The 24,192-nt window shown below is 40.7% G+C and overlaps 1 protein-coding gene across 5 annotated transcripts in view; it reads right to left on the minus strand.

Annotated features, from left to right (window-relative positions):
- Nucleotides 1–24,192, minus strand: part of St18 (ST18 C2H2C-type zinc finger transcription factor) — a 319,839-nt gene that overhangs the window by 281,022 nt on the left and 14,625 nt on the right. For 2 of the 5 annotated variants that reach the window (XM_052718272.1, XM_052718276.1), the window contains exon 2: nt 11,889–11,968. The exons of 1 other annotated variant lie outside the window; for it this stretch is intronic. The gene's annotated coding sequence lies outside the window, so the exon portion shown is untranslated. Of the gene's footprint in view, nt 1–11,884; nt 11,969–24,192 lie in introns of all 5 variants that reach the window. 2 more of the 5 variants (XM_052718271.1, XM_052718275.1) reach the window with 1 other exon arrangement.

The raw sequence follows: 24,192 nt of genomic DNA on the forward strand, positions 1-24,192 counted from the left end.
AGTAACTCACAGATGAGGAAGGGACAACCATCACACAATCCTGAAGCAGTTAGTTTCTGATCACATGAGGGCCATCACACTACCCCATGGTACTTACTTCAGTTATCATCTAACACTTCCTTTTGTGTTCCATGCAGCACTGTCTCAAGCCAGATTAAAACTCCTTGAAGGGAGAGATCTCAACTCCTATTCTCTCAGACATCAAAGATTCACCACTATTTAAGAAATATCTACAAAATGATTCATGTCTAATAGAGTGGCTGACTTCTCTAGGTTACTTTAGTATATATTATTTACAATCTGCCCACTATGTCCTGTCCCCTTCCCCTACAGCAAAGATTTTTGGGTTTGTATCATAAGTGCACTGTGTTGTCTTATTACATTAATAATCCTCATACTCTGCTGAGCAGATTGCACTAAATCCTGGATCACAGTCAATTAATACTGAGCACTGAGTGTTACTTGAATGTGTTCTTGTTAATGATGTCTTCATTTTCCCATCTGAGACTAACCTCAGAGAATTTTCTTAAATCTCTGCCTTGAAAATAAACTGCTGTATTTGAAACACATTACAAATATGAAAAAAAATGTATTCAAAAGTTCTCACTAACATTGCTTTCTTCACGAAATTTAAAAGAATATTGTAGTAACTTACTAATTAAGTTTTGAGACTTTTGGTGTGTGTTGTTTTTATTTTTTAAAAGTTACTCTTTGCTATATTCTTTGCTATGTTGTTTTCAGAAAAACTAGGGTGTTTAAAACCTTGGGCATTAGGATTCCATCTTAGGGTTTGAGGTTTGTTTGTTGTTTCTTTCTTTCAAAGCCCAAAACCTTCTGGCACACAAAACTGGCAGAAGAGCCTATCCATTTAAAGCCTTCTATCAGATTACCAGGACCGTGTGATGTCTCCCATAAAGCTGGATAACATTATGGCACAAAGCTCCTCATAAATAAATAGGGCTGGAGGCATGTTCGGATCGCAGAGGGCAGCCTCCTGTTCCATTTTCACTGAAAGGTGGCCCTGGCTTAGTGCAGATATGGTTTACTGGCAGAAAAAAAGCAAGAAGCAAACATTTAAAACCACTCTCTGTTATCATCTTGTTCAGAGGGGGAACGTTCAGATGTTCTGACATAAAGCATGAAGCTCAAGGAAACATTTTCAACTGAATCTTGAAGGCACGTGATTTACTTTGCCTTGTTTCAAGGCATTTTCTTTCTCTTTTCCTATTTTGTATTTGAACAGATGAAGGGCTTACTTGCTTGGAACCAGGAGACAAAAACATGTTTGTTCAAAAGACACTAAGAAAAGGAAGAGCAGAGATGAACGGAAAGGAAGGAGGATGGATTTTCACACCAAGGGAAACAATTGATGAGGATAGTCAACCCTAAACAGTGAGAAGCAGCAAGGAGGGTACTGCTTTGGGGAGATTTATGAACAGGTTTTTAAAGAAATACAGGCAGATGCACTTATGAAAGGAAACTTACAGACTGTCAGACTCTTAAAATACAAAGTAGGGTTCAGTCTGGCAACATAGCTCTTGGAGGACACATACCCTGGGGAGATGGACATCCTGTGATCATGCAGCTGGCTTTTAGGGAGGAGGCCCAGACAAGACAATCTGTTACCTTCCAGAATAGAGCACTTTCTAGTAAACCCTACCATGCTAAAGCCTGTGCTGCCTGTTTGCACTACCAGAAGCCAGCTCTGAAACGTTCAGGTTTCAAAACTGGAAAAAGAAAAGGACATTCAAAGGAACACTTCTAATCCAGAGTCCAGACTGCAGGTCAGCTTCACTTTCAGAAAGATAAAGAGGCAGCTGCACTTCTCAGTGCACCCTTCAATGGGGCATTTAAGGAAGAAAGAACATGTTCTATAATCCTGAACTGTCTTCCTTGTTTTCTCCTCAGGAAGAACACAGAAAAATACGTTTTATAAGTTACTCCTGAGCTCTGATAAATAGGAATCAAATGAAAAGAAAAAGTAGATAGATGGTGGCCATGATCGCTATGATTTTTAACTTTTAAATACTATTTGAGGTCATCCTCAGAACACATCCCATACATTTAACCCTAAACAGGCCAAGACTCCGAGCCACAGTCAGGAATCTGGAAACAGCAGATGGGAAAGCAGTGCTGTAAGCTGCACACCAGGAAAGCAGCAGCTCTTCACTCTGGTCCTTTTCTGTAGAATTCAAAACAAAGGAGAGGCTTGATTTTCTAAGCAGAATCCCCAGATGTCTACTGGACATTTCCTCCCTTATTTCTTCTGTACAGCAGACAAATGTAAGTGAGATTGCTATCAGGGAGCATTGTGACCTGGCTCCAGGCTCTCTCTCCAGCCTTATCTTATCTGCTTCCCCCATTTCACTCCCCACTGTACCTGGCTTACTTCATTTACACACACACTCATACAAATACACAATGTCACACACATACATGCATTCAAGCACATACAAAATCTAGTCTACTCAGAATCTAGCAACTATCTTTCACAGCTACATTCAATTTCAAATCTTCATTGTATCCAAAATGGCATTCATCATCAGTCTTTTAACAGTATGCCCCAAACTTTGTGCAGTTTCACTGTAATTTTTAAATTTGGTTGGCTGGGTTTGGGGGGTAGCATGTGGGGGGAGAGTGTTTGTTTGTAAGATGGGGTCTCACCATATAGTCTAGGCTAGCCTTGACATCACTACTCGGTCTAGGCTGCTGATCTCAAATGTGTAGTGGTCCTCCTCCCTGGGCCTCCTGAGCACTAGAATTATAGGCATGCAGCATCATGTCAGTTCTCAATGGCTACTTTAAATAATGCTTTTCTTTGGTAGAGGCTTTTTAGGGGCTTCCCAGTGGCCAGGATGGACCAGCTCAGCTCTCATCCAAACCTACAGCCAGGCCTTGGGTTGGCCCAATCTAACATCTACCCTAACATCTAGGACCCGCTAAAGCTAGTGATGGGACTGGCACTATGGAAGGAAACCTTCAGGATCTCCATGACCCAGGACAGTCACAGGATATTGTTAGTTATTTGGCGGTGCTCTTACCCTGCGAGGAAATGTCACGAAACACGACAGAATCCACTAACAAGAGTTTTATTAAGATAAGAGAGACAGATGTGCTCAGGCCTGTGGGAAAGATACGTGAATAAAGATGGAGCCGGGAATATGGCATAGGCTTATAAAGACTGGGCCATACCTGCGCACACAGGCCCATGAGGCTATTCCACGAATGCGCGCAGATCACATGGTTACACTGTGTGCTTTATGCAACCACGCAAAGCCACAGGGTCCTGGTCACACGAGACATTTTGACCCGGAAATGGCTAGGCAGAAGTGGCTAGGTCTGCCAGGCATGCACAAACATGCCCAAACATGGGGGCATGTTGTGAATTCCTATCAGATATCCCAGAGGCGTTTTGGCAAGGATCCAATGATGATGGTGTTCCAGAAACCAGAGGCTTGAACCAGACCAATACTCATTGTAATGAACATTTGCTAACAAAGCTGATTGGACAAAATGGTACACTGTGTGACACACAGCTCCCAGTGTCACCAGGACAAATGAAGAGGTGCTGGAGAGGCCGGAAAGATAGAGAAGTGAAGAGGTTTTTTTGTTTGTTTGTTTGTTTGTTTGTTTGTTTGTTTTTTGGCTTTGTTTTGTGTTTGCTTGCTTGCAAGGTTTTGTTTCGATTTTTTAAAAATTTTCTTTCATGGGGTGCTGCAGAGGTGAGGGGAGGATATGGGGAGCCTGGGAGGTGAGCAGAATTGGGGTGTGTGATGTGAAATTCCCAGGGAAAAATAAAATAATTATGTTTAAAAAACAGCCGGGCGGTGGTGGCGCACGCCTTTAATCCCAGCACTCAGGAGGCAGAGCCAGGCAGATCTCTGTGAGTTCGAGGCCAGCCTGGACTACCAAGTGAGTTCCAGGAAAGGCGCAAAGCTACACAGAGAAACCCTGTCTCGAAAAACCAAAAAAAAAAAAAACAAAAAACAAAAACAAAAGCAAAACAAATAGATAGACAGACAAGATTGTAAGTTTCTACAGAAAAAAAAATGGCTCAGCATTCTCTTTAGGGAATCAGAAATCGTGTCAACTGTAGGGGACACTGAGGAAGCTGGTACTTTGGAAGGAAGATATCTTCAAATAATGTTAACAAGGAGAAACTTCTTCCACTTTCCACTGAAGATAGATAACAGAACTTTCTTCAGATTATAAATAGATGATGCCAATGTATTTTGTAAACCACAAAATCTTACTGAAAAAAAAGTAGAAAGCATAAAAATATTTATTCAGTGTGGCTACACTGGGAGAGAGACAAAAAGATCCACAGAACACCCCCAAACAATTTTATGGGTCCTAAAGTGAGATCAATGTTTAAATAGAGGCCAGGGATAAAGGCAGTAAAGCAGTTCCCAGCAATGTGTGGTCCTAACCACCACTGACTCAATCTTGTCTGATTGAGTTGTCAGAAGTGTGAAAGCTCTTCCAGGAATCAAAGTTTCCTTCTCCCAGCATGAGATTCCCAGGGAAATTCCCATATCTTTGGGGTCCATTGTTTCCTTAGTTTGATAGTCTGATAGTATTGAGAGACACAGAATGTTGTCATTCCTGCCAAGCTGGTTATAGTTTTTATCATGTCTGCCCACATTCTGCTTTACTCACTGTGTGCCTAGGTGCACATGAAGTATGTGAGTCAGCACCACTAACTCCCTTTAGACTGGAAATCATGCATGTAGGGTAAAAGGGCCAGCTAAAGAAACTCACCGTGGCTCTGAAACCAGAGCTAGTGAAAGAAACCCACCCAGGCCTTAAGACCAGAGCCAGTAAAAGAAACCTTTAGCCCTGAACCCAGAACCTAAGAAACACACCCTGTCCCTAGAGCCAAAGAAACACACTGTGACCTGGAACCAGAGTCAGTGAAGGAAATATGCCCTGGCCCGGAAATTAGAGCCCCAAAATTAAAAAGCGCCAGTGAAAGAAACACAGTCTGGCTCTGAAACAAGAGCCAACTCTGACCCTGACCAATGAAACGAACTATTCCCTGAGCTCAAACTAACCAATACCTGAGCAGAAAATTTTTCTCCCTGGAGAAACTCCAAGCCTAAGAAGCCCTATATAAGCCCCTCCCTCTGCCTGTTCAGTTGTCGGCTGTCCTTTCCCACTCTGACAGCCACTCTCCTGGACCCCTTCTTCCCAAGTAAATCTCTTTCTTAAAAGTTTTAGGTGAAGATCTTCTTTTGCCAGCACAGAACAGAAGAACCTTTGCTGAGATGTTCCCTTAGAGGGACAGAGCAGAAAAAAAGTATCTTTTTCCAGGAGCCAGAAGAGATTGCTACATTTCTGTAGGGGTTTACCTTTTAGCAGAGTGAAGGAGAAGAAGCAACATCTTGGGGCAGAGAGAAGGAAAAGCAGAGCTCTGCTGGGAAGCCCAGTGCCGAGCAGAGCTCAGCTGTAAGGGCTTTCTCTAGGAGAGGAGCAGGATTGCTACATGCTGCAGGGAGACCATCCCCCACCTACTCCAGCTTCAGGTATAGCCTGACTTCCCATTAAGTTAAGACATCTTTCCCTCCAGAGCTGTCCCTTTGCAGCTCCAGGTATAGTCTGACTTCTGAACAAGTCAGGATGCCTTTCCCTCTAAGCTATAACACTCACAATGAGACAGATGGCTTCAGATATCTTAAGTGCTGTGAGTAACAGTAGACCATTAGCAAATGTAGTGAGTGTAGTTAAAATATGAATGAAACCATCCACATTTACAGTGAGTTAATTCATTTTAAGAGAAAAATCAGGACACTGCTAGTAAAAAATACCTTACATTGACTGCTATTTTCACGTGAGGTTTTTTTTTTTTTTTTTTTTTTTTTTTTTGGTTTTTCAAGACAGGGTTTCTCTGTGTAGCTTTGCGCCTTTCCTGGAACTCGCTTTGGAGACCAGGCTGGCCTCGAACTCACAGATATCCGCCTGGCTCTGCCTCCTGAGTGCTGGGATTAAAGGCGTGTGCCACCACCGCCCGGCCTCACGTGAGTTTTTTTATTTAATCAATTCTATATACCACTGTGAAGGTTAGAATTCACTGTCAACTTGACAGAATCTAGAGTCACCTAGAAGACAGGCAACTAAAACACCTGTAAGATATTATCTGGTTTAGGTTTGCCTCTATTCATGCCTATAGAGGGTTGCTTTTGATTCCTTTAATTGAGGCTAATTGAGGTGGAAGACACCACTTATTATGAGTGGCCCTTTCCCTAGCCTGGGATCTGGACTGTAAGAAGAGAAAGGAAGGTGAGCAAGAGCATGCATTAAGCATGAACACAATGTGACTGGCTGCTTAAAGAAACTGCTGCTTTGATTTCCCTACCATAATGGAATTTATCCTTAATCCGTGAGCCAGAATAAACCCTTTCTCCTTAGGGTACTTTTGTAAGAGTATTTTATCACAGCAACAGGAAAAATAACTAAAGACACCAACTGACCACTATAGTAAGATGAGATTTTGATTGTTTTTGGCATTATTGACATGAAGGCTCTTGGCTGTCATGACTGAACCATTGTGGAAGCAAGCAGGAAATCAGTGCATGTAGAAGCTGGTAGAGATCAGTAAGTTCTCCCACAAACTCTCATCAGAGTGGAGACAGGCAATGCTCTTTGGTTGTAAGATCTTTTAAAGCCATATATAATATGAAAAAAAGATCTGAGCTTGAACCTAGTGCTTGCTCTGCCATGTATCCTCCTGTCCTTCTAAATATTTTCATCTAACTTAACAGAGAACTCAAAAAGGGAGGGGGCTATTTTCTAATCCATGTATGCAAACCAAACCCAGCACAGGGTTTCTAGCCCCAACCCAAGAGAGGACTCCAGCAACAGCATCTAGAGGTTGGGCACTATTATGATCTATGTGAAAAGGAAGCATGGTCCTACCCAGTGCCATGACAGTCTGAGCAGGTCAAGGAGACCCACACACAGACCTGGGGTGGTTCACTCTGGGCTCTGAGGAGAAAACACAGACCCACCCAGTACCTTGTGGTGCCAAGCAAATGAGTACTATTACGGTGAGCAAATGTATGGGGTGGTATATGAGACAGAAAGAGAATGGTGCATGTCCTGTGGACAGAGGCATACCTGAAGACATAAAAGAGGTGAGGAGTGGGCTAAAGTGAGTGGCTTGATTGCTTCCCAGGGCCATGTTGATATCTGGGCCTGGGACACTGCCAGGGCCTATATCTGGGTTCATGGCTCTGATACAGTAGTTGTTATCAGTGGCTCCTGATACCTCCAAAGGCCAAGAGGATAGGGCTGTACAGAGTTGGCCCCACACCACACTGGCTGCAACACTAGGAAGAATTGGTCTTGCCCATCACTGGCTGAAGCACTAAGGAGAGAAGTTCCTACACCTCACCTGGGCAGCACAATAGAGTGCCCCTGTTCACAGGGGCATAGGTGAGCTGGCCTTGAGGGCATTAGAATGGGAGACCAGGTCCTGTCCCTCTCATATACCATGATGCCCTCCTTCCCTTGCCTCTCACCACCTGATCCAACCACTCACCAGCTACAGAGCTCTGGAGAACAGGCCTGTTCCTCACCTGGGCAGCACAGTAGAGTTGACCCTGTAGACAGGGGCATGGGTAAGCCAGCCCTGAGGGCATAAAAGGAGCATATCTGGTACCACCTCCCTCGTCTGTCTTGTGGTGATGATGCCCTTTCCCCTCGGCCCTACTGACTCCCGCTGGTGAGGGAGCTGACCCTCCCTCCCCTTTACCAGCTGCATCAATCAGGAATGTGGATCTCCACACCTCACCAGGGAAGCACAGCAGAGCTTACCCTATTTACAGGGGTACAGTAAACTGACCTCAAGAAAGTGAGCATGGGAGATCTGGCCCCTCCCCTCTGCTGCCACATGGTGGCTTGGGGCGTGGGGAGATGCTTTCCCCTGCCTCACCACCTGACCCTGAGGTCACAGGAGTGGGAGAGTGGCTCCTGTATCTCCCCTGGGCAACAACAGTAGAGCTGGCTCTGATGGCCCAGGTGTGGGAGAGCTGACCCTGAGGACATTTTTCAAAGCAGGGGAACTGGCACCTCTCATTGCTCATTGCTACAAGGGGTAAACTAGCAAGGGTGATGCTGGAGAGTTCACCCTTTATCTGGTGAAGACCAGGAGAGCTGGCAGGCTGACCAACCCTGAAAATACCCAGGTCCAGAACCAGGGTTATGAATTGACCCACCTCAACATCCACCCCATCTCTGATCTGCAGGAGCACATGAAGGGACCAGTCTTGCAGACCCAAAGCTGTAGGATCTCAGGGCAACATCAGAACATCCAAGAGGATCCCAGTACCGGTAGTGTAGCAGAAACCAGAGGCCTGGAACCAGACCAATAACTCTTCACAATGAGCACTTGCAAGTGAAGACACACGGACAAAAGTGCTTACTTCCGACTTGCTGTGTCACACTGCAGCTCCATAACAAGATCCCCCCCTTTTTTCTTTTTCTTTTTTTCTCTTAAATTTTATTTTATTTTGGAGGAGGGGTTGCAAGGGCAAAGGGTGGATATGAAGGGATGGGGAAATGAATGCAACCAAGATGCATGATGTGAAAGACACAAAGAATAAATAAAAAGAAAGTTAAAAAAATATAACAAAATGTCAAAATGTTATCATTTTCTGTGATGTACACAAATTTACCTTCATATTTTTCCTACTTTCTAAGTGACGTTACACCATTTTCCTAATCAGAAAAATACAATATTCTTTTAGAAGTGAAAGTAATAGAGAACAATTAAGAAGGGAGAGAAATTGTGGTGATTTATGGAAAAACTAATGCTAAAATAAGATAATTTTATAAAACAATGGTTCACTCAGTGTTTTATGCAACTCAATCCATCTCCTCTTAAACTTTATGATTATATGGCATTCATTTATTATTTATTTTACTTTTGAGATTTAAATACATTATCTCCCCTTTCCTTTCCTGCTCTAAACTGTTCTGTATGCCCCTTCTTGTTCTTTTTCAGATCCATAGCCTCTTTTGTCAGTGATTGTCACTACACGCATATATATTTGTATATACAGATATATTCCTAAACATAACCTTCTCAGTCTGTACAATGTTACTTGTTTGTATGTTTTCATGGATGACCATTTGGAGGTGGATAGTCAATTAGTGTGCTCTTCCCCAGAGAACGCTCTTTCTCCTACTCTTGGCATTCTTCATCTGCCTAACTTCATCTATCCAACTAGTGAACTAAAGTCGCCCAACTAGTTCTTTGTGAAGAGCTGAGGCCTCTTAGGCTCTCTCTGTTTACTTTGACATGACTATTGCTGTTGTCCTTGTTCAGCTCATATTTAGGCAGTCACGTGGGTGAGATTTTATGGGTGTAGCTTTTGACATTACTAGGATACACAATCTTACAGCAAACTCCCTTATTTCTGACTTTTACAATCTTTCTACCCCATCTTCTGCAAGGTTCCCTGAGCCTTAAGTACAGGAGTGTTTGTAGATGTATCCATTGGGACTGGGCCTTACAACTCTGCATTTTGATTGGTTATAATTTTCTGTAATGATCTCCATCTGTTTCAAAGATACGTTTTCTTGATAAGGGGTGAGGATTACTTGTGGATATATTTAGAATGTAGTTAGGGATTATCTTGTTACAGTAAGGTGGTGATTTGCATTTTCAAATTGGAGAAATATTTTATTAAGCTGAAAATACCAGGGCCTTGAAATCATTACCCTTATGGAATTTTTGTTAGGGCTATATCAAATAGGCCAGTTGAAGAAACCACTCTACAAAACTGAACAATTAAAAAAAACAGAACCACCCACATCCCCAAATGGCAATATGTTCTTTTACTATCTCATTTTTCCATTCCTTAAAGCCACATCCACAAAATAACAAACTGAGAGGCAAGTGTTTTAGTCACTCAACTAGTAAAACTAAAGTCACACAACTAGTTTAGTGCTTGCTAAACTAAAACTTGTAGACACTTTTGTTGTGGAATATTAGTTTAAGATGTATTACATTAATTTATGCTGTGTAATATTTGTTTAGTGATGCAAAGATGTGTTGGATTTGTGTGGCATTTGTTTAACTCTGTAATTGTGCTGCTTTGCCTGCCTAGAACGCATGATTGGTCTAATAAAGAGCTGAATGGCTAATAGCTGGGCAGGAGAGAGAAATAGGTGGGGCTGGTGAACAGTGAGAAAAAATAGGATGAGAAATCTAGGGAAGAGTGAGGAGTGAGAAAAGGAGAAGGAGAGAAAGATGCCAGGGGTCAGCCACCCAGCCACACAGCCATGGAGTAAGAAGGAAGGAAAGATATACAGAATAAAGAAAGATAAAAAGCCCAAAGACAAAACACAGTTAAAGAGAAATGAGATAATTTAGTTAGAAGAGCTGGCTAGAAACAGGTCAGCCTAAGGCTGGGCATTCATAAGTAAGAATAAGTCTCTGTATTTATTTGGGAGCTGGATGGCAAGCCCTCAAAGAGTTTAAAAATAAAAATATGTACTGTAAACTTGAAAATGTTGTGAAAAATTGCCAGACACCACCATTCTATGACGATTCTATGAGTGATTTTTACTAGGTTTACAAATGATTTCTTCTTTTTCCTTTATTTCTCCTTCCCATTTTATTATATTTTCCTTTTTGTATTTTTCTCTTCTGTTTATAAACTAAGAGCAATCAGACTTTTAAAACTGAACAGACTGCAGATAGGGTAAAAGGTTTTACACTTTTTGGTCAAGTTATTTTTAGCATTTTTTTCAAAATTCTTCTCGTTTTTGAAAGTTCAGATGATGTATGTCACCCATGGAAACTTGGCTTAGGTAGAAGGATTTTGCAATGGCAACTTGTCAGTTGTATCAATGAGTTTGCTTTATCCAAGCAAAACCCTAGTATTGGGGCCAAACTAAACTCAAAGTTACCATCTTTAATACCCAGGTGATTTGTCCCCTTCTGTGACTGCTGTCCTGTGTTTCCAGTCTGTGCTTATATGAAGAAGATGGCTTCTTTAAAATAGGTAAATTCCATTCTCATCGTTCTCATTATGCCACCACTTTTATGGATACACAGAATGCTATGTTTTCTTGTGCTCATGTCAGATAAAACCTAAAAAGCATCAGAGTGCTTTCCAGGACACAGGGAAATCATCACCTTGACACTCTGCCAGCAGTGTCAGCAGAGGTACTTCCACAGTTTAATATATTCCACATGATTTCTTTCTTTTGGTCTTTTTTTTTTTTTTCATTCTTATTTTTAAATTTTTGTTAATTTATACCAGGCTGGGCTAAAAGTCATGATTCTCTTGTTTCAGCCTCTCCATTACTGGGATTACTGACCCACCCATAATATTTTTAAAAAGAAAAAAATACTGAGCCATATGTCCTCACTCAATAACTGAAAATAAGAAAAAAATATTAGGTTGTTAAAACAAGTACCTTTAAACGCTTTAAGTAAACAACATGATCAATGACCAAAAATAATTTGCTGTTTTAACTAGTTTAATGCACACTGACCCTCTCCTGTGCCTGACACAGGAAGAACTATGACAGTGAAAAGGTGAACAGAGTGTTTGCCTTGTAGAAGGGTACATTCCTATGAGGGAGACAGATGAACCAATTCAAATAAAATTGTTATAGATACAGTGCATGCTACTGCAATATACATTCTGAAAGCATGGTTCTATTCTAACATGATTGAAATACTAGAGAGAACTTGAGCATCTGGGGCAGAAGGCAAATTGGTTTTGTTTACATGCAATACTGTGTGAGAAATGCTGGGAACACTATGAAGTTTCCCCAGCTCTGCCTGGCCAAACAGAAACACAAACGTGTACCCATGGCCATCTGGAAGTCTCTCTCATTCCCAGTTCCCATGTATCACAAGACTTACCCACCATGCATGATACAGACTCTTGCCATACAACTTCAGAGGTCTTCTTCCACCTGTGACAGGAGGGCACTCGTCCCAACCTTCCTGCAAATTCCAAACGTTTTCAAGGTAAGGTGCTATGTCTGGCACAACTCAGTTCCTATCTTAAACATGCACCATATATAAAAGCACACTAGCATTTTACAAGGTTTCTATTTCTTTTAATGTTATTAATGAAACCTGTAAAGCCCATAGGATGCATTATAGCTTAACTGACTGTTGTCATGAGTATCACAGAGGAGAAATGTTAGGATACAAGAGAAAAAAACCACACATGTGAGAATGCCTCTCTCAAAAGGTGACTCTTCTGAGAACCTAAAGGAGATGAAGTTAGACTAGGGGAACAGAAGAAAGCTCAGGAAAGGGACCATACTGAGGTCCCCAGAAGCATTCAGCTGGTGAACCAGGAGAGAGAATGATCAATTCAGTGCAGCTCAGCATTTAAACACTTGGTCCCCAATTGTTGATGCTGTTTGGAGAGGCTTAGAAGGTATGGCTTTCCTAGACAAAGCACACCACTGGGGTAGGCTTTACAAGTCTGAAGATTCTTACTACTTCAAGTCCACTTACGCTGCTTCCTGTCTGTGGTTTGAGATGTGGGCTCTCAGCCCTCAGCTGCTCCAAGGAACACACCTGCCTGTTGCCACACTTCCCCCCTGTGATAGTGATGGACTCTTATTCCTTTGGAACTGTAAGCCCAAACAAACCCTTCCTCTATAAATTGCCCTGGTATGGTGTTTTATCACAGCAATAGAAAAGTAATTAATATAATCAACAAAGAGAGAGGAAGAGGGAACTAGGGTAGAAAATGGAGACAGTAGTCCAGATATCTTCAGAGAAGTCAGGTTATAAAGAAGAAGGATATTGTTCTGACTCTGGTGTTGATTATTTCCCCAGGTTCACACAACTTCAAAATGAAACAGCTCCCTTCATTATCTCTATTAGGCAAACATTTACTTTGTGCTGATCTAAAATCTGAGTTAACATCTGTTAGGGTGAAAAGTCAATAAAGCCAGCAGGTAAATCTCCCCAAGAAAGTCCAAAGTGCACTGGTTACAAGCACATCACTCTTTCAAGACACAAAGTTCCCTTCCTGCACAAGGTATATCTAAACATTTTTAAAAGCAGCTATTGAGAACTTCAACCATATGTCCTACTTCAACATATGAGGTGGATGTTTCATCCTTCCAATTGAGCACTATATATTGAGAGACAATGACCTGACAAGAAGGGAAAATGATGTGTGATATAGTGGGCTCTGCTGAGTGCAAAAGCTGAGCAATAGATTCAGAGCTTTACCAGCAAACATGCTCACTGGGCCTGAGCCAGTGATGGCAGCACACAGTGCTGCAGGAGGAGAGTAGCCACTAAATGGTGCAAACACGACCGGGCCCATCTGTCATAAACAGTAGGTCCAAAGGCCACAGGTGCAGACAGCACTAAAAAGTAAAAATTACACTCAGCAAAGGCCACTTGATAGGACAGGAAGAAGCAAAATATTGGATTGGTTTCCAATCAATAAATGATGAATAATGCCTATTCATCTTTGACACCTGTTGTATCTTCTTCTTGCTAGTTCACCATGAATAAAACTGTTTTATTTATAAAAAGATGTTGTATGTACCCAGGACGAGCCTTTTGCCTATTGTGAGTAAGGCAAAGTTTGTCTTTGTGTTCTGCATAGCCAGCTGGCCAGAGCTACTGTCTTTCTCTCCTAACAGGTGCCAGGGCTTTGGCCAGCTACCCTACCCTTTTTCCTGTGTTCCAGACCCATGCTTAGGACCTCCCTTATTCTTCCATGAGCGTTCCATGTCAATTAACAAATATTTCCTTCTTATCTAGTAAGCAAAGCTTTGTTCCAAATGGGAGGGGTGTGGTGGATAGCAGTGCATAACAAGCCATCATCCACAAAAACGATATACTGGTGAGGTAAGCAAAAACACAGAGGCAAAACAGACACCCTATATATTATGACAAACTGCAGACAGACCACCGAGGAAGCAAGGAGGAAGGAAGCTTCAAGCCATACACAGAAATTAGGCTCTAAAGAAGAGGTGTATGGTGGTAAATGTGATCAACTCCATAGGAGCTAAGATCACTTAGAAGACAAAGCTATGAGAATGTCTGGATGTGGGGAATGGGGGTTCTAGCTTGGATTGAGGTGAGAAGACCCACTCTAAATACAGCTGGCACTATTCCATGGACTGGGGTTCTGGAAAGTGGATGGAACAATACTCACTTCTCTGTCCTGACTGAGGAACCAATGTAATCAGCTACCTCAAGCCCCCACTGCCAGGATGTGTCCACCATGTGGTATTTTACTCTTGAACTGTGGGCCAAAATAAACCTTTTCTTTTCTTTTTTACCAGATTATTTGGTCATTGCATCAAGGAAAATAGTCAATTGGAAAGTTGATATGGAGAAATAGGATCATTTCTGTGAAAAATATGACCATGTGATTCAAGGATTTTGTAACTGGTTTACAGGAAGGATGTGTAACAATTTAGAAAAGCCCTAGAGAGCAGGGAAAAAAAGGAGGGATACTAACACCAAGGATGTTTGAAAGAACTGTATGGAAACCAAGTATTTTATAAGGTACTTACACACACACATACACACACACACACACACACACACACACACACACACACACACACACACACTTTAGATCTATAATCAAAAGGAACAATCTGAGCAGGGAAAAATACAAAATATACAGTTTAAGGAGATAAGGAGCACAAGGAAGTATAATGAAGCTAAGTCCTGTAGATAAACAGATTAAATGTTAAATAAAATAAAGGGAAAGGTGACCTCAGGACAAGACCTCACCCAGCTAAGCTTCCAACTTGTGAAAAAGAATTCAAGAAAAGATTAGGGCCAGGTGTAGTGCTATATGCCTTTAATTACAGCACTCAGGAGGCAGGCAGGGAGGTGAGTTCAAGGCCTGCCTGGTCTACAAAGTAAGTTTCAGAACAGCCAAGCTTTGGCTATAAAGGAAACCATCAAAAACAGAAAGCTGGTGAAAATGTATTTGAATGAAGGGGCCATGTTCCAGCCCCAGCAAACAGCAAAACTTAGCAGATTTGACCACATGGTTCTGGCTTTAGAGTCAGAAAAGGGTTATGGAATCTCCCTCCATAACTAAGGAAAACTCCTGAGGCCAGATATGTGTCAGCTATGTCCCTGAATGGAGAGCTACAGAGCCATTGTGTGAAGCTGTGGAGGTGAAGCCTGGATTGCACTGTAGAGTCCAGGGTGTTGGAGATGCCAAAGCCATGGGATACTAGCCTCGATGAGCTGAAGACTAGGTGTGGAACCAGCCCAAGAGAGAGAAGTGTGCTGCAGTCAACAAAGCTGAAAGGAGTTGGAGATCTGAAAAATGCTTTGACATAAGACATGGAGATGTAGAGTTTGGAGTTTGCCCAGCTGTGTTTTTCATCTTATTTTGGTCCAGTATTTCCTCACTATTCTTTTTTTCCCTGTTCTTGGAATAGTAATGTTTATTCTGTGCCATTGCATGTTGGAAGTATGTGATCTGCTTTTTGATTTTGATTTCACAGGGAGTTGCAGTTAAAATATTTCCATGAGTCTCCAAAGAGACTTTGAATTTTTAAACAGTATTGAGACTGTGATACACTATGGAGGCTTTTGAAGTTGAACTGAATGCATTTTTGCATTATGATATGGCTGCATTATGATAGGCTATGATATGGCCTATGGGGACCAGGGAGTAGAATGTGGTGGTTTGAATAGGAATGACCCCCATAGACTAATATATTTGAATGCTTGGTCATTAGGGAGTAGCACTATTAGGAGGTATGTTCTTGTTGGAATTGGTGTGGCCTTGTTGAAGGAAGTATGTCCCTAGGTGTGGGTTTTGGGGTTTTAAATGCCCAAGGCAGACCCAGTGTCTCTCTCTCTCTCTCTCTTCCTGCTACCTGCCAATCCAGATGTAGAATTCTCAGCTACCTCTCCAGGACCATGTCAGCCTGCGTGCCACCATGCTTCTCACCATGACAATAATGGATTAAACTTCTGAACTGTAAGCTAGATACAAATAAATGTTTTACTTGGTAAGAGTTACCATGGTCATGGTGGCTAGTAACAGCAATAGAAACCCTAACTAAAATCAACAGGCAGACAGGCAGACAGGCAGGTAGACAGACAGACAGACAGACAGACACACACACACACACACACACACACATACACACGTTTAACTAGAGTTACCCTCCACAGGGAATAATATTCCTCCCACCCAGACCATAGGTTGCCAAATAAAATGCCCAAATGCCAGGTCTGGGATATCTTCCTGAGTGTTAGTAAGGGTGTTCCAGAGACCATTGCCACTGCTCTCAGTTTCCTACTGGAATTCAGTGTTAACACTTATTGCTGAAGACACCACACACTTTAGTTACAGGATGTGGAGAAATCAAGTGTCTCCTGATTCAGAAACTTACTTTCTGCTGACTACCAAAATGTTCTATCTAAATTTCTGAGGGAAAAATGTTATCAAATAGTCTTATAATGAACCCTGTAAATCCTAATAAGAAATGGTCTGGCAAGATTTGCCAATGGATATATTAGTGGCATGAACATTGTGATGGGGATAAACAAGTACTTTCTGATTAGATTGAAGGTCTACTTCACAGGAAGAAACACAAGTCTGTCCTGTAAATATAACCAAGAACTCAGGGTCAGGGAACTTGTGGCACCAGGTGTGGACTTACTACCATTATTCTGCTAAATGGGAATGGCATAAAACAGCCCTCTAAATTCTTATCTTTATATCCATGGTTAGTGCAGTGCTCACACCTTTTCAGAGAAGTTTCTTTGTGCTGTGGATGGTAGCACAGAAACTCACACCTGCTCAAAATGTAGAGAAGTATCAGTAACATATGTAACTACATATGTAACATCTATATCATACCTCTTCTTTTGTATAATATTTAAGGGTCCAGCCTTAAATTTATACAAATCCTGGGGCCCAGGAGAGACACTACCATGGGCACGGGAATGAATCCAGTTGCTCCGAGCTCTTTCATCCAATTCGTTTATTTGTCGGTCACCATCAATCACTCCAGTTCAACTCTCTCAGATCTCTTCATTTCCTTAGTTCCTTTCATTCTTAGTTCCCTTCATCCTCAGTTCCCTCAAATCTTCAATCCTTCCCCCCCTCCTCCTGGGCTGGTCTATATCCTATCCCAAGCAGTAACACCTCATGTTTTGTACACAGCACAAGATTGTAGGGGTCCACCCTAGAGGCTTCCTGGCAATTTTATTTACAACCCAAAAAGGGAGAGATAGGAGTGGAGTCAGCTAGTAGTTGAAATAAATCAGAAAAGGAATTTATATGCTAGAAATATATCCTTACTGTGGTTAGGTAAAGGCATTATAAGTCTATCATAAATGTGTTCAACTATAAACTTACAGGTGATAGGGTAGGGAGAGTCTGTAGGTCACTAAAAGTTAAAACTGTCACTTTTTTCCTCTGCCACCAGTTTCCTGACAGGGCAGGGGAGGAGTACTGATAGCTAGTCAATCTGCATCACAGCTTGAAACACCTGCTGAGGGGGAACTCCTTTTGATCTAAGAGGTTCTCTGGGTGGGTGGGGGGGAGGCCTTGATTTGCACCAGAAACAAAGCTTGTTCATCTAATTGGTAGGCATTTGGCCTGTGAGACATGTAGTCTCAGAAAAAACATTTTATCTAAATTGGGGGGGGGGGGGGTTTCAGGCATCTAACAGATGGCCTGGTAGCTATCTGTTCCTTACTTGCCTTTTGAGGCTTCGTTTGGGGTTGACTCTATCTTAGGAAGCAGCTCAAGGAGTGTATTTGCAAAAGGCAGATACCTAAAACAAATGCTAAAGAGGGAGGGGGCCTGGAGCTCAGAGGCAGAAGTTTCTGTCTACATGACTATCTAGGCACTTTGAAATGGAGATTCACACACACATACACATTTTAGAAGAATTATGAGCACAAGGAATTCATAACAAGTCACAACTGAATATTAAGCCTCATAACACCAATAGACCTTGCTGATTGGCTTCCCACTTGACTGACCCTTGTCCTCGTCAAGGTATAGCTTCTAATATACAGCTGGACTTCTGTTTCATATTCCTGTGGCTTGCCACACTTTTCCACAAGGTTCAGAGACCATTGTGGAAGACAGGAACAGAAAGATCATAATAACCAAAGATCAAGAGCATCAGAGTAAAGTAGTGTCTTCTGAACATAATATGACTGACTACTACACATATAAACTCATTGCAGTCATGGCTGCCTGCATAAGACTTGCATAAGATAAAGCCAGTCACCATTCTAGCATGGAGTGGAAAGGGGTTTAAGAATGCCCATGCCTGAGGAGCACTAAGCATTTGATAGTTTCTGGAGAAAGAAGCAACCTAGCAGATTGAGGACATTCCAAGTGACCCATACATCCAAAAGTATATTGAGTAGAACAAATATGAATTGGTTAGTTATTTAAAAGAAAAAAGAGAGGAGGAATGAAGTTTGGGGAGGCAAGAGAGATGGAACTGGGTATGTGAGGAGTTAGAGGATGAAGCTAGGGATAAATATAAGCAAGATACATTATATAGCTCTACCTGGGAATGTGCTGGCTATGTTGGCCTGGGAATCAGGTAGACAATCTTCACCCTCCTTCCTGTCCTCCACTTCCAATCCATTCGTCTCATTCTTAACCCTGAAGCAGAACACCTGTTGGGGCCTGTCATTCCTCTCTGATTCCACTCCCTTGGGATTCCAGACAACTTCACGGCAGACCCAGCTTTTTCCCTTACCATTTCAGTACTTCCCCTTTCTAGCCCTTCCCCATTCTTTTGTGTCAACTCTAATACTGATACTCTCTATCAGGACCCCCAATGGCCACACCTAGAAGGGATTCAGAAGCACTCCCTACCAGTCAACCAAGAGCTACCACACATCCCTAAGATGCAGATAGGGCAAGAGAAACCAAGGAATGGAACACACATCTAATGAAGTCAGGACCAAATATCAACCCCTAGAATCACAAATCATCCCAAACCCAGATGCCTAGATACAATGTAAAACACAATCATTAATACTCATGGCAATATGGCTACACCAAACCCAACAACCCTACTACAGTAGGCACAGGGAAATGCAATATAGCTGAAACACAAAATGAGGACATCAAAATAGGTATTATGAATAAGCTCAAAAACTTCAAAAAGGATATGAATAAATGCATTAATGAAGTCTATGAAAACACAAACAGTGGAATGAAACGAAGAAAGCAGTTCAAGACATGAAAGTAGAATTGCTAAAGAAAACCCAGACTGAGGTAAAATTGTAAATGAAAAATTTAAGAAATCAAACAAAAACAAAAACAAAACAAAACAAAAAAACCTCACAGGTAATTTCAGCAACAGAATACAAGAGATAGAAGAAAAAAATCTCAAGTATGAAAGACAAGATATAAAAAATAGATCTTAGTCAAAGAAAATGTTAAGTCTAAAAAAATATCAGCACAAAACATACAATACATCAAGGTCAGTATGAAAAGACTAAATCTACTAATAATAGGAATAGAGGAAGGAGAAGAAACCCAGATCAAAGGTACCAAAAATATTTCCAACAACATAAGAAAAAAATTCCCTCAACATAAAGAAGGAGATACAAGAAACATACATGACAGAAAATACACTGGATCTGAAAGGAAAGTCCTCTGAGCACATTACAATCAAAACACTAAATACAAAGAACAAAGAAAGAATATTAAAATCTGTGAGGGAAAAAGACCAAATAATAGGTAAAGGCAGACATGTTAGAATAGCATGTGACTTCTCAAAGTGACTCTAAGACCCAGAAGGGCCTGCACAATTGCTCTACAAACTCTAAAATACCACAGATGCCAATCCAGACTGCTATACCCAGCAAAATGTTCCATCACAAAACATAATGAAAAAATTCCACACTAAAACAAAATTTAAGATCTACAGAATGTGTTAGAAGGAAAACTTCAACTTCAAGAGGCTAACCACACCACACACACACACACCACCACCACCAACAACAACAACAACAGCAACAACGAAAACAAGGAATAAATAATCCTAGACCAGCACCTCAAGGAGGAGGAAAAAACACACTGTAACAACAAAATAACAAAAATCAACAAATACTGCTCATGATAGCCCTCATCATCAATTGTCTCAATCCTCCACAGACTGACAGATTGAATTAAAAAAAAGGATCCACCTTTCTGATGTATCCAAAAAAAAAAGAAAAAGAAAAGAAAAAAAAACCTTAATCAAGAATAGACATAACCTCAGGGTAAATGATGGAAAAAGATATTCCAAGCAAATAGACCCAAGAACAAAGCAGATGTGTATATTAGTATCTGACAAAACAGACTTCAAACCAAACTAACTAGAATAGATAGGTAAAGACACACATACTCACCAAAGGAAATATCCACAATGATAACATTTCAATTCTAAACATTTATGCAATAAACACAAGGGCACCCAAGTGTGCAAAAGAAACACCACTACAGCTTAAATCACTTATTGACGCTCACATAGTGATAGTGGATGACTTCAATAACCCATTCTCACCAATAGACAGGTCACCTATACAAAAATTAAACACAAATGCTGCAGCTAACAGATGTTATAAACTAAATGGTTCTAACTGGTATTTGCAGAACATTTCACATAAACACAAAAGAATATGCCTTCTTCTCAGTACCACATAGAACTTCTCCAAAACTGACACACATTTGGACATAATGCAAGCCTCAACAGATAGAAAAAAAATTAAATAACACCCTGCAGCCTAACTGACCAACACAGATTAAAGCTAGATATCAACAACAGAAAGCTTACACACTCATGCAAACTGAATAAAAATGAAAACACAGAAAACCCAAGCCTGCGGGATATAAGGAAGGCAGTTTTAAGAGACAAGATCATAGCATTAAGTGCCTATATAAAATACTGGATAGATCTTATATTAGGAACTTCTGGGCACATCTGAAAGCTCTAGAACAAAGAGAGTAACACCCAAAAGGAGGAGTAAGTGAGAAGAAATAAACTCAGGGCTGAAATCGATAAAATAGAAACAAAAATTTTACAAAGAATCGATGAAATAAAGAGTTGGTACTTAGAAACAATTAAGATTGATGAACCATTAGCCAAATTAATTAAAATATGGAGAAATAAGATCCAAATTAACAAAATTAGATAAAAAGGGGACATTAAAAACAGACACTGAGGAAATCCAGAGACTCATAGGTACATCCTTTAAAAAGCTGTACTCCATGAAATTAGAACATTTAAAAAGAATTTCTTGATTGTATTACCTACCAAAGTTAAATCAAGATTCAACAAGCAATTAAAGCATACCTGTAACTCCTAGTGAAATATAAGCAGTAATTAAAAGTTTCTGAACTCAAAAGAAGCCCATTACTACATGGATTCAGGGCAGAATTCTACCAAACATTCAAATGAAAATTAACACCACGATTCCTCAAATGATTTGGGGAAAACAGAAAAAAAAAGGCAGAGTGCTTGATTCATTTTTTGAGGCCACAGTTACCCTGATACCTAAACCACATAAAGATTCAACAAAGAAAGAGAATTACAAGCCAACTTCCCAAATGAACATAGATGCAAATATTCTCAATAAAATAATTGCTAACTGAATCCAAGAACACAGCAAAAAGGTCATCCACCATGTTCAAGTAGGCTTCATCCCAAGGACATAGGAATTGTTCAATATACATAAATTGATAAATGGAATCCACCATATAAATACACTGAAAAACAAAAAACACAGGTTTGTATCATTAAAGGAAAAAGAAAAAGAAAAAAAGAAGGTCTCTAACAAAAATCCAACAACCTCAATGATTAAGTCCTGATGAGACTAGGACTACAAAGGATACCATCATTCAAACAAAGCAGCAGGCTGTAGAATGGAAAAAGATTTTGACTAACTACATATAAGACAGAGGACTACTATATAAAATATATAAAAAAAATTCTCTCAAAAACTGTACACCAAGAAACCAAACAATCCAATTTTAAAATGGGGTGTAGCTTTAAACAGAGAATTCTCAAAAGAGTAAACACAAATTTTTAAGGAGCATTTAAAGAAATATTCAACATCTTTAATCCTCAGAGAAATGCATGTCAAAAATACTTTGGGATTTTATCTTCTACCAATCAGAGTGGGCAAGATCAATAAAACAAATGACATCTCATGCTGGTGAGGATGTGGGGTAAGGTAAACACTCATCAATAGGTGATGGAAATGCAAACTTGTACAGTCATTATGAAAATCAGTATGGCAGTTCCTCAGAAAACTGGGGATACATCTACATCAAGATCCATCTGTACCCGTCTTGGCATATACCCAAAGGACTCTACATTCTAGTATAAAAGCATGCACTAACCATGTTCATTGCTGCTCTGTTCAGAATAGCCAGAAATTGAAAACAGCCTAAATGCCCATCAGTAGATGAAAAGACAAGGAAAATGTGGTACATTTACACAATGTATCATTACTCAGTTGTTTTTTGTCTTTTTTTTTTTTTTTTTTTGGTTTTTCGAGACAGGGTTTCTCTGTGTAGCTTTGCGCCTTTCCTGGAACTCACTTGGTAGCCCAGGCTGGCCTCGAACTCACAGAGATCCGCCTGGCTCTGCCTCCCGAGTGCTGGGATTAAAGGCGTGCGCCACCACCGCCCGGCCTCAGTTGTTTTTTAAAAAATGAAATCATTAAATTCACAGGTAAATGGATGCAGTTAGATGGGAGAAAAGCCTGAGTAGTCTTGCTAGAGGAAGTATGCCACTGAAGCAGGTTCTGGGGGTTTAAAAATTCAGACTATTCCAAGTTCACGGCTTATAGTTTGATATATGAGCCCTCAGCTATTCCAGTTGCCATACCTGCCTTGTGCCATGTTTCCCTGCCATAATGATAAGGAACTCTTATCCTTCTGGAACCAAAAACTAAAATTTAACTCTTTCTTCTACCTTTGTCATAGTGTTTTACAACAACAACAGAAAAGTAACTGATGCAACTGGAAACATCAGTCATAAAGCTGATGATAGCAGTCAAGGGCAGGATATTGGTAGAATTGACCAATTCACTCTGCTGGGAATGATAAGCATGTGGCATAAGGCTAGCCAGAAAGACACCTTCCAAGAACTAAAAAGAGAGAGAACTCAGAAAAACAGAAAAGAGACTAATGTGACATTAAGACCTTAATTTAATATCTATATTCCAATGTGGATTAACTCTGGGTTTCAAAGTTCTTCATAAGTACTGACCCACTTTCTGCCTACTTCCCCATGTGAAGCAGTCACCTCTGAAAACTGATTCAATTGACTCATGACAGAAAATGTTAGCAATGTATCCTTCTCTGTGATCTTGGAAAACATGATCAATGCAATTTATAATGATATAGGCCAGTGGTCTCTAGCAGACAAAAGAGGAAGGTGCATGTGGAATGGCATTATGATACAGACATAGTTTCTGACAAGTTGCATCAAATACATTTTAACCTGTAAATCTCATTTTCTATTGATTCTATGAGAACTAGAGATATATTCCCCTTTACAAGTACCAAATCACACGCAACAGGGCATTGATTGTGTACATTTAAGGGAAGTAAAAAATGTTATGAAATAATTACTGAGACTCTTGAACAATGTAACACATAGCTCCACCCACAGGTACATATGCAGTTCTCTCTCCCTACTCTAAAACACAGGGTACCAGCAACAGAACCTAAACATAGTCATCATATGTTACTGCTCACAAATCCTCCACAACATCCATTATTATCTTCAGGGCTCTTTAGCAAAATGTCACTGAGACACCATTTTGCTCTCCCATGGCATCTGGTCTCTTCTTAGTACACAGAGGGCTTCCACCCATGTCTCTCATACTTCACAGCCACCCCCTTTAGAAGGCATGCCAATTCTGTCAAAGTTTTCTTTTGTGTTGTATATCCATCCCTGTTCCATTCCTCCTCTAAAAGAAAAACAATCAATTCCTCTGGAAAACTGTAACAATGAAGAGTTTACTGTAGTGTCATCTGAAGGGAAATGGATGCAAGCACACCATAGATCTCAAAACATGGAGGGAAGTGTTTTCAAAGCAGTCTCTAGTCCTCATTCTCCACTCTCAGCAAATCACGCACCTACTGAAAACTATTTAAAGACCTCCCATCAATTTTTTTCCAAATCCTAGCCTGGACTGGCTCCACTTGCTGTTTACTCTGT

This window comes from Peromyscus californicus, unplaced genomic scaffold (assembly GCF_007827085.1).
Source record: "Peromyscus californicus insignis strain IS unplaced genomic scaffold, ASM782708v3 Scaffold_5__1_contigs__length_169319896, whole genome shotgun sequence".
In the NCBI taxonomy this organism is placed as follows: domain Eukaryota; kingdom Metazoa; phylum Chordata; class Mammalia; order Rodentia; family Cricetidae; genus Peromyscus; species Peromyscus californicus.